Genomic DNA, 13,820 nt, shown 5'->3' with positions numbered 1-13,820 from the left:
GAGGTCAGCCACCTCCATCTGGGTCCAAGGTGCCAGCGCTGAGCAGGCAGGGTCCTGCCACTTGCCTCCGTAGCAGAAATTCTGATGTTCCCTATTTGAAAACTGAAAAATCCCTGTTAAAAAAATCCTAAAGTCACTCTGTAAAATACCCCGAAATCTATATTCTTCCACAATTAAAATAAAAGACCACTATATAGAGGGAGAGACAGCGATCAGTTGGGCAATGTTTTATTGATATATCTAGTGTTAAAGCAATTTGGAAGCCTACCAGTGTCTCTATCATAATAACATGATTTCTAAATACCTATATGTCTTGCTGTTTGCTTTTGGTTTTCTTACCATAGACCACTTAGGGCTCCCCCTGACCCCTTCACTAACCAGGATATGGGAACAGCTGGCCCTGCAGCCACAGCTCCTGCCAGCAGGTCTCATCCTGTCTGGCAGCTGGGCACACAGAGTGTGTGCTGGGGGGATGTGGGGTAGGCAGAATGGGGGTGGGGGGATGTGGGTGGCTGTGGAGGGTTGTGAGGGGTCCATGGACTGTGTGGGTGGATCATGGGGAGAGGCTGCTCAGGAGGAGTGGGTCCCCTGCCCCCCACAGGTCACAGCCCCCCTGCACAGCTCATGGACTGCCCTCCCACAGACCTACAGCCCCCCAACAAGGGCCACAGCCCTCTATAGGGACTACAGCACCCCCAAAAGGGGCCACATGGCCCCCACAGGGGCTACCACCCCCCCTCCCTGCAAGGCCCACATGCCTCACCCTAACTTGCTCCCCCAATCCCCCAAATTCCTGTCCCACCCAGTCCCAGCCCCTGCTGGCTCCTGCAGCCCCCCTCAGTGGCTGCCCCACCTGGCCTTACCCCTTGCTTGTGCTCCCAGACCCCCGATGGCTTCCCTGCCCAGCGCCCGCTTGCACCCCCAGACCTCTGATGGCTGCCCTACCCGGTCCCAGCCTGCCAGCACTTAAAAAAAAAAAAAAAGGGAAAAATATCCTCCTGCACTCATCAGTAGTATCAACTGCTGTTGGGGTCATTGGGGCCTCATGGCATTGCCCACCCCCTCCCCGCCGCACAGCACGGGGCAGCAGGGACCGGTTCTGGCCACCTGGCACCCACACTGCCACTGCCACATAGCAAGGATGCAGACCAGGTTGGCAGGGTGCCATGCAGCTCTGCATGCTATTAAGCAGCTGGGGTCACTGCGGCTGTCACCCAGGACCTGGCACTACTCAGCCTGAGTGGCCCCAGCTACCTGACAGCATGTGGAGCCATGTGGTGCCATGCTGACCCGGGCCGCACCCACGCAATGGGGCAGTGGCAGTGGCAGTGCGGGTGCCAGGCAGCCGGGGCCAATCTCTGCTGCCCCATGCTGGGGAGGGGGCTCTGCCACAAGGCCCCAGTGACCCTGACGGCAACTGCTACTGCCAGTGAGTGCAGGGCTTTTTCATTTTAATTACCGGGATGCTGGGACTGGGTGGGGCAGCAATTGGGGGGGCTTCAGGGGGGCAGGTGGGGGATAGGGCCAGGCTGCAGGGGCCGGCAGGGGATGGGGTCAGGTGGGGCAGTGATCCGGGGGGGGGCCTTGGGGAGCAGATGAGGGATGGGGCCAGTGAGGCTCTCCTGATGGTCTCTTTCCCCCTCCTCCAGGTGCCCCCCACCCCCTACTTACTGGCACAAAGCCCGGGTCCAGCTCCCTGTGGCTGGCACTCTGCCTACCCTGCACAGGCCGGCAGCATGCTTCAGCACCAGGGCAAGGGCCAGCCATAGAGATGCTGTGGCTGGCTATCAGAGTGTTTTTGTGGAGGACCAAGCCTCCAGGTGCCCTGCCCTGCTTTTTTTCCCCAGGGTATTTTTTTGAACCCTGGATATCCAGGTGCCTAATTTTGCCCCTGCACTACAAATTTACAGTGTGGGGAACATTTTTATGTTCCCGCACATGCCTCTTGCAGCATCTCAAAGGGCTTTGAGATGCTGCAAGAGGCATGTGCAGGCTCGTCTGGATGCATCTATAGGGTTTGATGGAGCTGGGAACTGAAATCTTTTGTGATCCAGGCCAAGTCAATACTTTACCCATGAGATCATATTTCCTCAATCTCTGAATCATTTTTTCACACTGAATATCTTCAGGGAGAGGGGTAAATTAATCCAGGGGAAGAAGGTTGTGGGGCTTGGAGACTAGCATGAGTTGGAGGTGCATGGAAAAGCTAAGGAGAGATACAGTTAGGAGTATCAGGGACTATAATGCAGTGCTATGTTGGAGTAATCACAGGATTCAAGGCAAAGCATGAGCCCAAACTTATGAATCAAAGAGGAGATGTAAACTGCAGCCATTAATTGAATCATCTGACAAGGTGAAGGAGTAGGGCCAAGTTTGAAAAACTGAAATACTTTTAAAGTTTGCTAATTAAAAATATCCCAGTATATATCTATACATAAATAGCTCAAGTAAAAAAATAATACTGAGGAACCTCTGAGCAGTTCTTTAGCTGAAGGGAGACTGTGGCAAGAAACAGGGAGCCAAGGGAAATTCCCTTTGATTTCCTAAAGTTCAGCAGACAGAGGAGTTGGCTAAAAGTATCCAGCAACTCCTACAGAGAGAGATGTAAATGATATTAGTGGCATGGGCGACTGGTGCCGCCTTTAGTCAGGGAGTCCTCCCATGGCAGATCTCGATGCCTGGGGGGAGGTCCCCCTGCAGCAGATCTCGCTGCCCGGAGGGAGTTCCCCCATGGCCGATTGCTGTGGCCAATCTCTGCAGCTGCTTCCAGGAGCAGCTGCAGCGATCAACTGGCACTTGCAGGGGGGGCACCAGTGCGTCAGCCTGCTCCCCCTGCCCATCGCCTAAGCAGCCAATCAGGGAGTGCACTCGCTCTCTCAGGGGGTGCCCAAGCACCCGCTATGTGTTGCCACTGATTAGTGGTTTCCCTGAAGATTTTTTTTCCATTGAAGACCTACTCCTAACTGCATTTCTCCTTACTTGAAAATCTCAACACAAGGGGTCTAGACTTTGCAATGGGGAATGGAGGGAAGCAAGATGGGATGTAAAGGACACATGAGGTACATGTATTTTTTGAAGACCAAGAAGGTTTGGCATCGTTCCTTTAAAAATATGTAGGCTTTTCAACTAATGTTTCAGATGATGATCTCGAAGTAAACTGAACTAATATACCTAATGTATAGTGGTATCTATTAATAGCAGTGTGGTTGAATATTAGAAATCTTTAGATCCATAGGTACATTAGATGGATATATCATCAACAAAATAACAAGTACCTTAGTATTGTAATACAGGTACCTGAGAGGTGGAAGAAATTTTATTGATTGAACAAGGGTTTCAAACCAAAGTACAATCTCCCTGGTTGTTCTTACCTAGTGGGCAATTTTACAGCTGATGTTACATTGCTGTAGCAACACGCTATGGTGACATAGTGTCCACTAGCAAAAACTGACGCCGCCACTATGTCACTGTAGCAATGCCTCCCCCAGTATAGTATGGTGACGTAGTGGCTAATAATCGTGCGTCGCCAGTACAGTGCACTACAGGCTGTTACTGTGCCGTCATTTAGTACTTCCTTTTGGAAAACCTTTTGGAAGTACTAAACTTGGAACTTCCAAAACCTTTCGGAAGTACTAAATGGCAGTGCAGTAATAACGGTGCTGTAGGGGCATGTGTAGATGCACCCAGACAGCAGCAATGAAAGGATCACCTGAGACTACCCCGTAAAATGTGGAGGAGCCCCCAACAGACCTCTAATTCACTTGGATTCCTTTGCTATCCCTTTGTTCCTAGGTAAATGTAGATCACAACTTGTTCCTTCCACTTGGGGAAGAGGAAGCATGGAGAATTTCTTATGCTAAAAGGTTGTAGAAAATTTTCCTGAGTAAAGAAACAGACTGGCTCACTAGCATAGACAGTTGTGAAGTATGAGAGTATCCTCACAGAACTACCATTAGCCAAATCTCTTTTTCCAGAATGCAACTGAAGGATCTGTATTTTACACCCGTGTGGTAAGCCTTTTCCTGGGTGTCAGACATGGCATGGCTTTCTAGAGTTTACACATTTAAGAATAATCTGAAGAATTTCTCTTGGTAACTGTATTCCTTTTTATTTTTGTAGAGTATTTTGGTCAGCTTCTGGTTCCATGGGTGTCTTCACTTTTTCAGCTATATTCTTTGGACAATTATAACTAACTGTAGTCAAGTCTTGCTGGACTCACATTATCAAGTTGGGAATAAATTGTGATTTTATCTAATCTGACTGCAACATAAGGATAAATTGAAGTTTTGAAAGGTTGTAATAAAAGCTATATGAGTGTAACTGTGTCTAACATTTTTACTAGGACAAAACCTTAAAGGACATCTGTCGTGATGGGGACTCTTGAAATATAGTATATATGTTTTCAGACTAATACAATGTTAGACTTTGGCAATAAAGAAAGAGCTACTAAATAATTTTATTTTGCCTTTAATAAATATATCTTCTATGACAGATGTCTTACAATTGTATTTGAAAAGTTGTGAGTTTTTGTGAGGGAGGAGAAAGATGATCTATTGGAAAATATGGATTAAATATATTTGTAGGAGCAAGAAGGTAATAATTTAGTTATTTATGGGCGTGTCTACACAAGACATTACTGCTCAGTTGACTAATTAGCTGCATAGTAAACATCTCGGCATAGATTCATAGATGTTAGGGTCGGAAGGGACCTCAATAGATCATCGAGTCCGACCCCCTGCATAAGCAGGAAAGAGTGCTGGGTCTAGATGACCCCAGCTAGATACTCATCTAACCTCCTCTTGAAGACCCCCAGGGTAGGGGAGAGCACCACCTCCCTTGGGAGCCCGTTCCAGACCTTGGCCACTAACTGTGAAGAAGTTCTTCCCAATGTCCAATCTAAATCTGCTCTCTGCTAGCTTGTGGCCATTGTTTCTTGTAACCCCCGGGGGCGCCTTGGTGAATAAATACTCACCAATTCCCTTCTGTGCCCCCGTGATGAACTTATAGGCAGCCACAAGGTCGCCTCTCAACCTTCTCTTGCGGAGGCTGAAAAGATCCAGTTTCTCTAGTCTCTCCTCGTAGGGCTTGGTCTGCAGGCCCTTGACCATACGAGTTGCCCTTCTCTGGACCCTCTCCAGGTTATCCGCATCCTTCTTGAAGTATGGCGCCCAGAATTGCACGCAGTACTCCAACTGCGGTCTGACCAGCGCCCGATAGAGGGGAAGTATCACCTCCTTGGACCTATTCGTCATGCATCTGCTGATGCACGATAAAGTGCCATTGGCTTTTCTGATGGCTTCGTTACACTGCCGGCTCATGTTCATCTTGGAGTCCACTAGGACTCCAAGATCCCTTTACACCTCTGTGCCACCCAGCAGGTCATTCCCTAGGCTGTAGGTGTGCTGGACATTTTTCCTCCCTAGGTGCAGCACTTTGCATTTCTCCTTGTTGAACTGCATCCTGTTGTTTTCTGCCCACTTATCCAACCTATCCAGGTCTGCCTGCAGCTGTTCCCTGCCCTCCGGCGTGTCCACTTCTCCCCATAGCTTTGTGTCATCTGCAAACTTGGACAGAGTACATTTCACTCTCTCGTCCAAGTCACTGATGAAGACATTAAAGAGTATCGGTCCAAGGACCGAGCCCTGCGGGACCCCACTGCCCCACACCCTTCCAGGTCGAAACCGACCCATCCACCACGACTCTTTGGGTGCGACCCTCCAGCCAATTCGCCACCCACCGGACTGTGTAGTCATCCACATCACAGCCTCTTAGCTTGTTCACCAGTATGGGGTGGGATACCGTATCGAAGGCCTTCCTGAAGTCTAAGTATACGACATCCACCCCTCCTCCTGTGTCCAGGCGTTTCGTAACCTGGTCATAGAAAGAAACTAGATTGGTCAGGCACGATCTGCCCGCCACAAACCCGTGCTGGTTTCCCCTCAGCATAATTTGTCCTGCCGGGCTCTCACAAATGTGAGCCTTGATAATTTTTTCAAAGACTTTACCAAGGATGGAGGTGAGACTGACTGGCCTATAGTTACCCGGGTCCTCCTTCCTCCCCTTTTTGAAAATGGGGACCACGTTAGCCCTTTTCCAGTCCTCTGGGACTTGGCCCGTGCGCCATGAGTGTTCGAATATTCCCGCCAGTGGCTCTGCAATGATGTCGGCCAGTGCCTTCAGCACCCTCAGATGGAGCCCATCCGGGCCTGCCGATTTAAAGGCATCCAGTTCATCCAAATGACTCTGCACCACCTCAGGATTTACGTATGGAAGTCTGGCGCCTTGCTGCTGCCTCTCTACAACCCCAGTGAGAGCCTTGTCGTGTCCCTCACTTAGGAACACTGAGGCAAAGAACTCGTTGAGGAGTTCAGCCTTGTCCCCCCTGTCTGTCACCAGTTGTTTCTGCCCATTTAGCAGTGGTCCTATTCCTCCCTGGGCCTTCCTTTTACTCCCAATATATCTAAAAAACAATTTCTTGTTGTCTTTTACTTGGGTTGCCATTCTCAGCTCCATGGTAGCTTTGGCCCACCTAACTGCCTCCCTACAAGCACGAGCAGAGGAGGTATATTCATCTTTAGTGATCTCACCTTGTTTCCACTTTTTATGTGCTCCCCTTTTGGCCCTTAGGCTGCCCTGGATTTCTCTGGTCAGCCATGGAAGCCTCCTGGCCCCTTTCCCTTTTTTGCCTCGCTCGGGGATCGTCTTGCTTTGTGCCCGAAGGATCGTTTCCTTTAGGCACAGCCACCCTTCTTGGGCTCCCATCCCTTCAAAATTCATGGCATCTACCTGTGCACCTATATTAGGCTGTAGTAAACTAATTTACTTGGCAGTAGGATAGCGCTACCATTTACAAGGAAAAAATTCCACAGTAACACACGTGTAGATGTTGCCCAACTTGCTGGGGCATGAGGATGCTTCAGTGTGGGGGCTGCCTGGTGACTAGCTCTGCTCTGAAACTCCCTCTTGCCCCAGCAAACCCCTTCGCAGCATGTTGAGTCGGGGAGAGCAGCCTCAGGCTGGCAGGCTGACCCCTGGGGTGCCCTGCCATCCGGTGCTGCTCTGCCCTGGTTCCACATGCTGTGCCTGAATAAACTGTGGAGTTTAGTGCTCTGGAGTTAATTGCTTCTGGGTGCATGTTCAAACAGTGCACCTGGGAGCAATTAACTTCAGAGAAATAAGCTTCAGTTTATTCAGGCTTTAATTGCACATGTAGACGCACCCTATGTGTTGTATTGTTCACTGTTTCAGGGTGCACAAACTGCATTCACTAAGCTTGAATAAATGCCACTTTGCAAGGTATCATGGGGGCATAGATGAGGGAAAAAGGCAACGCAGATTTAATTAATCACATTGCTGTCCCTAATACTGCCTGGACATTAGCATGGCTAACTGAAATCTTTTATTCTGTTCCGTCTTAATTAAAATGTGGAAAATTCAAAACTCTGAGAGAGAGAGAGAGAGAGTAGTTTTTAAATGTAGAATTTAAATTAAAGAAAAATCAGGAAAATGACACTGCTGTCCCTGGTGCCATCCTAGTTCACGTACAGGCATTCCCTCCACTCAAGGTGGGGAAGTCAGGGGGGAGAGGTAAGCGCTGGCTTTGCAATGCTGTGGGGTGGGAGGAGGGCTTCTCATGCAGCACTTCAAAGCCAGTGACACAGTCCTGCATGCACATGAGGGATGCTTCTTCTGCATGCCACCTTCAAAGCTCATACCTGCATTCCCATGGGAGTCCCGGTTCGGGGAAGCAGGAGGGACTTTGTCCTGCTACTCCAGTCTCCCAGGACCAGGAATGGAGCAGCTTCCTCCCCATGCCTTCCCCAGACCCATGACAGGTTTGAGGAAGGTGTTTAGAGCAGGAGGAGGGGGCAGCTATGTTGCTCCTTCTGCCAGACTTATTTCTAATGGGGGAAATTTCTCAAAAATTTCCCCCACTAGAACTGGATGCCTGTTCAAGGCCCTAGGTTCATAACATTTAGAAATGGAAAATTCCTATGACCTCATCTAATCTATGTTGCTACCAATTCAGCACTGCTCCTAATTGTATGTGTTCTTATACTTTTATTGTTCAATTTTTAAGAGTCAGTAAACGGGGCTCCTGCCAATTCCCTTAGAAACTATTACACAGTCTAATGGATGTTATTGCAAGAAAGGTTTTCCTGGTATTCACTCTAAGAGTATAGCATGCTAAATAGTATGTTTCACACCTGTAATGTCAGATAGATGTCTGAATTTTTATGAAAACTTCCATAACAAAAGTGGACATTTGGCACCAATTTTTAAAATAGACAGAAAAAATGTAAACTCTTGGTGCATCTACCCATGCATTTGATCCGGGCTAGTTTACTCAGGTGTAAACTACACTGGAGTAAGCATTCTTGTGCAGGTGTCTACACATGCAGGGACTAGGGAGATGCACCAAACGTCCTGCAGCCCTGCAGTGGGCCCCTGCTGCCACCGGGAGGGGGGGGGGGGGAGCTTCAGGCTCTGGCTGCAGCTGCCAGCAGCCAGCACCCTCTTCAAAAGGCAGCCCTACTCGTTGCTCTCTGGCCAGCTACTTCCCTGCCCAGGAGCAGCATGCACAGCATGGGCAGCACACGGCAACTCTCTCCTTGCCCACTCTGCCTCTCTGCACTATGGTTGCTCCAGCCCCTGCCCCTGGCAGCAATGACCAGCTCCCCAAACTCCTGATGGCCACGTTGCTGGCCCTACTGGCCTGCCGTGCTGACCTCTTCCTGGCCCATGGCCATCTCACCCTGCCCGGCTCCCCCCAACACAGCGACCACCTGCCTAGCCACAGCATGCCGTACCAAGGCCGCTGCTGCCACGCAACTGCCACTGGCAGGGACACCAACAAGGGGCTTCTGGATGCCACTATCGGGGCCACCATCACCCCTCATGGGCCTCCTGCCCCACTGCCTCTGGGTGCACCTGGGCACTACCAGAACTGGTAGTGGCATGTCATCCAGCACACCTGGAATAACGAGCAGTGGCTGGAGGCCTTCCACATGTCCTGGGCCACCTTCCAGGACTTTGTGGAACAGCTCTGGTCCCACCTATAGTGGCAGGACACCAGCATGCAGCTGCCTCTCCCCACAGACCCTACTCATGCTGGCCACATGTGCCTGCTTGGGCAAAGCCACCACTGGGGAGGCCATCCTGGAAGTGTGTGGGACCTTCCAGGATGTGCTAGCGGACACCGTGCTCTGCATGCACGACCCCCTGGAGGTGGTGGGAATCTATGCTCTGGGATTCCCACAGGGCATCAGGGCCCTGGATGGGACCCACATCCCCATCACCTGCCTGCCCCATGGAGACCGCCCCTCTTATAGCCAGAGGGGCTTTCACTCCATGGTGCTCAATGCTGTCGTGGACCACCATGGGGCCTTCACACACATGACCACCAGCTGGCGAGCAGTGCCCACGACACCTGCATCTTCCGGAGCACTGGCCTGCTACGCCGGGTAGAGAGCAGCCGCTTCATGCCGAGGGTTGCTAGACCTGCAGTTGAGCACCATGGCTATCCTGCTCCTCCTCATTGGGATGCTGGACCTTCAGCTGAGTGCCATGGCTATCCTGCCCCTCCTCATTGAAGACCCCACCTACCTGCTCCTGCCCTGGCTCATGTGGCCCTACACCAGCCACCTGGACCCCCGCCAGTCCTACTTCAACCGGTGCCTGGGCCAGACCCACTCTCTGGTGGAGTGTGCCTTTTGTCACCTCAGGGACTGCTGGCACTCCCTCATTGCTCATCTTCAGGTCATCAAGGACAACCTCCCCCAGGTCACTGCAGCCTGTGTGCTGCATAGCATCTGCAAGACCCAGAGAAGCTCTTCCAAGAGGCCTGGGAGGAGGAGGGGTGGGGCACAAAGGACACCTGGCAGCAGGAATACCACTTGCAGTGGCATCAGCAGTGGTAAGCCTTCCCTGCTGAGGCCCCAGGAGAACTGCATACCTGCTAACAGGGCCAGGGTACCAGGTACAGGAAGCCCTGCCCAACCACCCCCTCCAGCACTCCCTGCTGCAGCTTGCCTGCATCACGGCCCACAGACCCACCCTACCCACCCCCACCATGCTCACTGCACATGTGTCTGACAAGAACAAGTTTTTATTTCCCACGCATCAACCACAGCACCCTTCCCCACTCCTCTAACAAATAGAGCCCTCCTCCCCACACTCAGCAAAGAACCTCCTTTCCCCCTCCACAGAGTCCCGCCCCACCCACCAACAATAAAAAACCTTCCTCATGAAAACTACGTACAGTGTCCTTTGTGGCCCATCCTGGAGTGAAGGACCATAGGTGGGGGCAGAGCCCAGGGGCAGGCGGCCAGCAATCTGGCCTCTGGATATTCCCCCATGGGTATAGAAGCCACAGTAAGTATGGCAGGCTGGGGGTTCATCCAGGGGCAACAACAGCCGCTGGTCCCTCGGCACAGATGGCTCCCCTTCCAGCAGCTGGTGGCCAGGGCCAGCAGGGCTGGTGTGTGATCCTGGCCCTGCTCCAGGCAGCTCTGGCTCTGCACCTGTGTGAAGCCGGGGCAAGCAGGGGGGCTGGGCTCAGGTGGGGGGGCTGGGTGTTGCAGGACCCAGAGTGGGGGCTGGGCTGGAAGCAGACGCATGACCTCCTCCCAGGCCCAGGCAGCAGCCTTCTGTAAGGTGGCAGATGGCTGCCAGGGGACAGGCAGGGCTAGGGTTGGGGGCCAGGCAGTGGACAGCACGAACACAACCACCAGGGCCAAAACAGTATCCACCCAGCAGTTGTCGTCTATGGTCTGCACTGCCTGGACCAGGATGGCATTCTGCTCCCACAGCAGCTGGAGCTGCTCGTGCTCCAGGTCCAGGAGTTCTGCCCAGAACTCAGTCTGCCTGGTTGTGGGCGATGTCCTCTGTCTGCCAGGCCCATGAGTCCTCACGGCAGTCCTGCAACATTTCCACCAGCTGCTGCTGGAAGATTGTGTGGTCCTGCATTCTCCTCTGGTGGGGCCAGCACATCCTTGGCCCTAACTTCGGGCGGTGGTGACCCTGAGTCCACATCCTGGCTGTCAAGGGCAGCCTCTCCCCCACATGCAGCTGTGGGCCCTATAGAGCCATGAGACAGAAGCTGTTTGTGAGAGTTTGCAATATTTCTTAGATAAGTTGGTCTGTACCAGGGGCCGTGTTCTGCCTGGCCTCAGACTGGGCATCAAGCGTTCACAGGTGCCCTGTGACTGCCTAGCTGTGGGGGTACAGGCTGCTGAATAAAGTTTTGCACTGTGTCCCGCCTCTCTGTGTGCTGTGGTGGGGCCTGGGGCCAAGGGGTGCAGGCAGGAGAGGTGGGGCAAGGGTGGGGAGGATCCTCCTCGTGCGGGCCTTACCACGTGGCTGGGGCTGGCATGGCCAGCAGCTCCGGCTGGTCCCAGATAGTGCTGACAGCACGTGGCTCCAGGTGGTGTCCTGTGGTGGTGGGGCACAGCATGCAAGTACCCAGTCCCATCCCACCCCAGAGAGGATCTGGTGCTGCCAGCGGCCACTGGTGTCATGTGCTACGTGGCTGGCCCTTGGGCTCCCTGAGCTGCTGGTGGAGATTGTAGCTGAGGAGCTTAGCAGGATGGGGTGCTGGACAACTGAGGGGCCCTTCTCCGGTGACGTGTCACTGGAGGGGCCTGGTTTGGGGTGGGAGCTCAGGCAGGCCTCTCATGCTGCTTCCTATAACATCTTTAATTGAATGTGTGAATAGTGCCCAGCCTCTGGAGCATACAGCTGGGGTGCCCCATGTGCTCCCATGGCTGAGAGAGCTCTGATCAGATCATCTGGCTTCCAACCAAGAGAGCACACCATGCATTCTCACACCTAGAAGCCTGGTCAGATGAGTGTTCCCCCCACCCCCCCCAACTGGTGCATCTCCCAGCTGGGAGCCCTGTCTGTTTATTGGGCTTCCAGTTGTGGGAGCATACCATGCACTCCTGTGGTTGGAAGCCCAGTCAGATGATCAGGGCTTCTAGCCAGGGAAGCCCATGGTGTGCTCCTCCAGCTGTAAGTCCAGTCAGGGGAGTACACCATGCACTTTCATGGCTGGCAGCTCTGTCAGCTGAGCAGGGCTTCTAGCGGGAGGAGTACACCATGTGCTAGAAGTCCCATCAGCATATAGGTGCGCTCCTGTAACTGGGAGCCAAGCTTTGCTACTGGCCAGTACAGGGGAAACCCAGGATCAGGGTCCCCTGCACAGGCAATATGGCACAATGGGATTTGATTCAGGACCCCACAATTGCACCCCCTGCCACACATGTGGCATGGCAGGAAGTGCAATTGTTGAGATCCCACGTCAGATCCCATTGCTCCTTTACTCCGGCATCTGTCAGGGCCTAAATAGAAATTAAGTAAGCAGGGATGTTTGCTTGCAGTCATAGGGAGTGGACATAATGATCCAGGTGGTCCCTTGTAGTTCAGTGTTCCTTTGATTAACTTAAAAGTATCCCTGTAGTACTCTTTGAAACTGTATTTAGGCTTTATGTTTCCATCCTCTTTCTGGGGCTGTTTGAGACATCATACTAGGCATTACTAGTACATGACTGTATCAGGTGCCTATCCTTGTGATTAGTAGACAGTGGGCACATCCACACACGATGCTACATTGCCATAGCAACAAGTTTTGGTAACATACTGTTGGTGGGCAGAAATCATGATGCCACGGCTACGTCGCTGTAGCAATACTCTCCTTTGGTACGGTGCATTGCTACAGCAACGCAGCGACTAAAAATAACCATGCGCCACTGGCACCATGCAATATAGCTGTTACTGTGCCGTCATTTAGTACTTCCAAAAGGAAGTACTAAATGACGGCACAGTAACATTGGCACTGTAGGGGCACGTGTAGATGTGCCCACTATTACACAAGATAAAGAGCATATGAATGACGACAGGGATGGACATTAAACGTAACAGTTTTCTTCTATGTGTAACTACAGTGAAATGAAAGCACTAGTGTAACTTTTATGAGGAATGTTATAAATAATAATAATTATTATAAAATGTATAATTATAAATTTACAATTATACAATATTATATATTTTAAAAACCCAGTTTTTGCCAGCACTCAAAAACCCAGTTTTTGCCAGATAAAGTACAGGTACAGAAGAAGATGGTGCACTTAAGTACTGTGCAAGCTGCTTTCTAAAAATCAGGTCTCTCTAAAGTGTCTGAGATCAATCACACCAAAACTGTAGCATTTAAATCACTAGCCATTTTTCCTTAAATCTTGGGCTAAATTCTGAAGGTGTCTATGTCCACAAAAATCTCTTTGCAGCATAGCAGGTTTAGCCTAGTTTATTTAGAAAAATGAAAAATAACAGGGAAAAATGCAATATAGCCTGCCTTTAATACCTAAAAGTAAGTTGATTCAGTTGTCCTTTTACTCGCACAGTGAAGGGTTTCAATCTCAATATCCAATATGTGAATTCATATGTTTCCCCATATGTAAAATATGGGGAATATTGGCCCAGTCTTGAAGTGTTCATTATTTGTTCATAGATTCATAGATTCATAGATGTTAGGGTCGGAAGGGACCTCAATAGATCATCAAGTCCGACCCCCTGCATAAGCAGGAAATAGTGCTGGGTCTAGATGACCCCAGCTAGATACTCGTCTAACCTCCTCTTGAAGACCCCCAGGGTAGGGGAGAGCACCACCTCCCTTGGGAGCCCGTTCCAGACCTTGGCCACTCGAACTGTGAAGAAGTTCTTCCTAATGTCCAGTCTAAATCTGCTCTCTGCTAGCTTGTGGCCATTGTTTCTTGTAACCCCCGGGGGCGCCTTGGTGAATAAATCCTCACCAATTCCCTTCT

General features: G+C 51.2%; 1 protein-coding gene across 3 annotated transcripts in view; it reads left to right on the top strand.

The window, feature by feature from the left end:
- The window catches only part of WDPCP (WD repeat containing planar cell polarity effector), a 292,599-nt gene that overhangs the window by 111,960 nt on the left and 166,819 nt on the right, over positions 1–13,820 (top strand). The window lies entirely within an intron of this gene.

Source organism: Alligator mississippiensis, chromosome 1, assembly GCF_030867095.1.
Source record: "Alligator mississippiensis isolate rAllMis1 chromosome 1, rAllMis1, whole genome shotgun sequence".
Taxonomy (NCBI): Eukaryota; Metazoa; Chordata; order Crocodylia; family Alligatoridae; genus Alligator; species Alligator mississippiensis.
The sequence above is the reverse complement of the archived record's forward strand: the minus strand, read 5'-3'. Positions and strand labels throughout refer to the sequence as shown.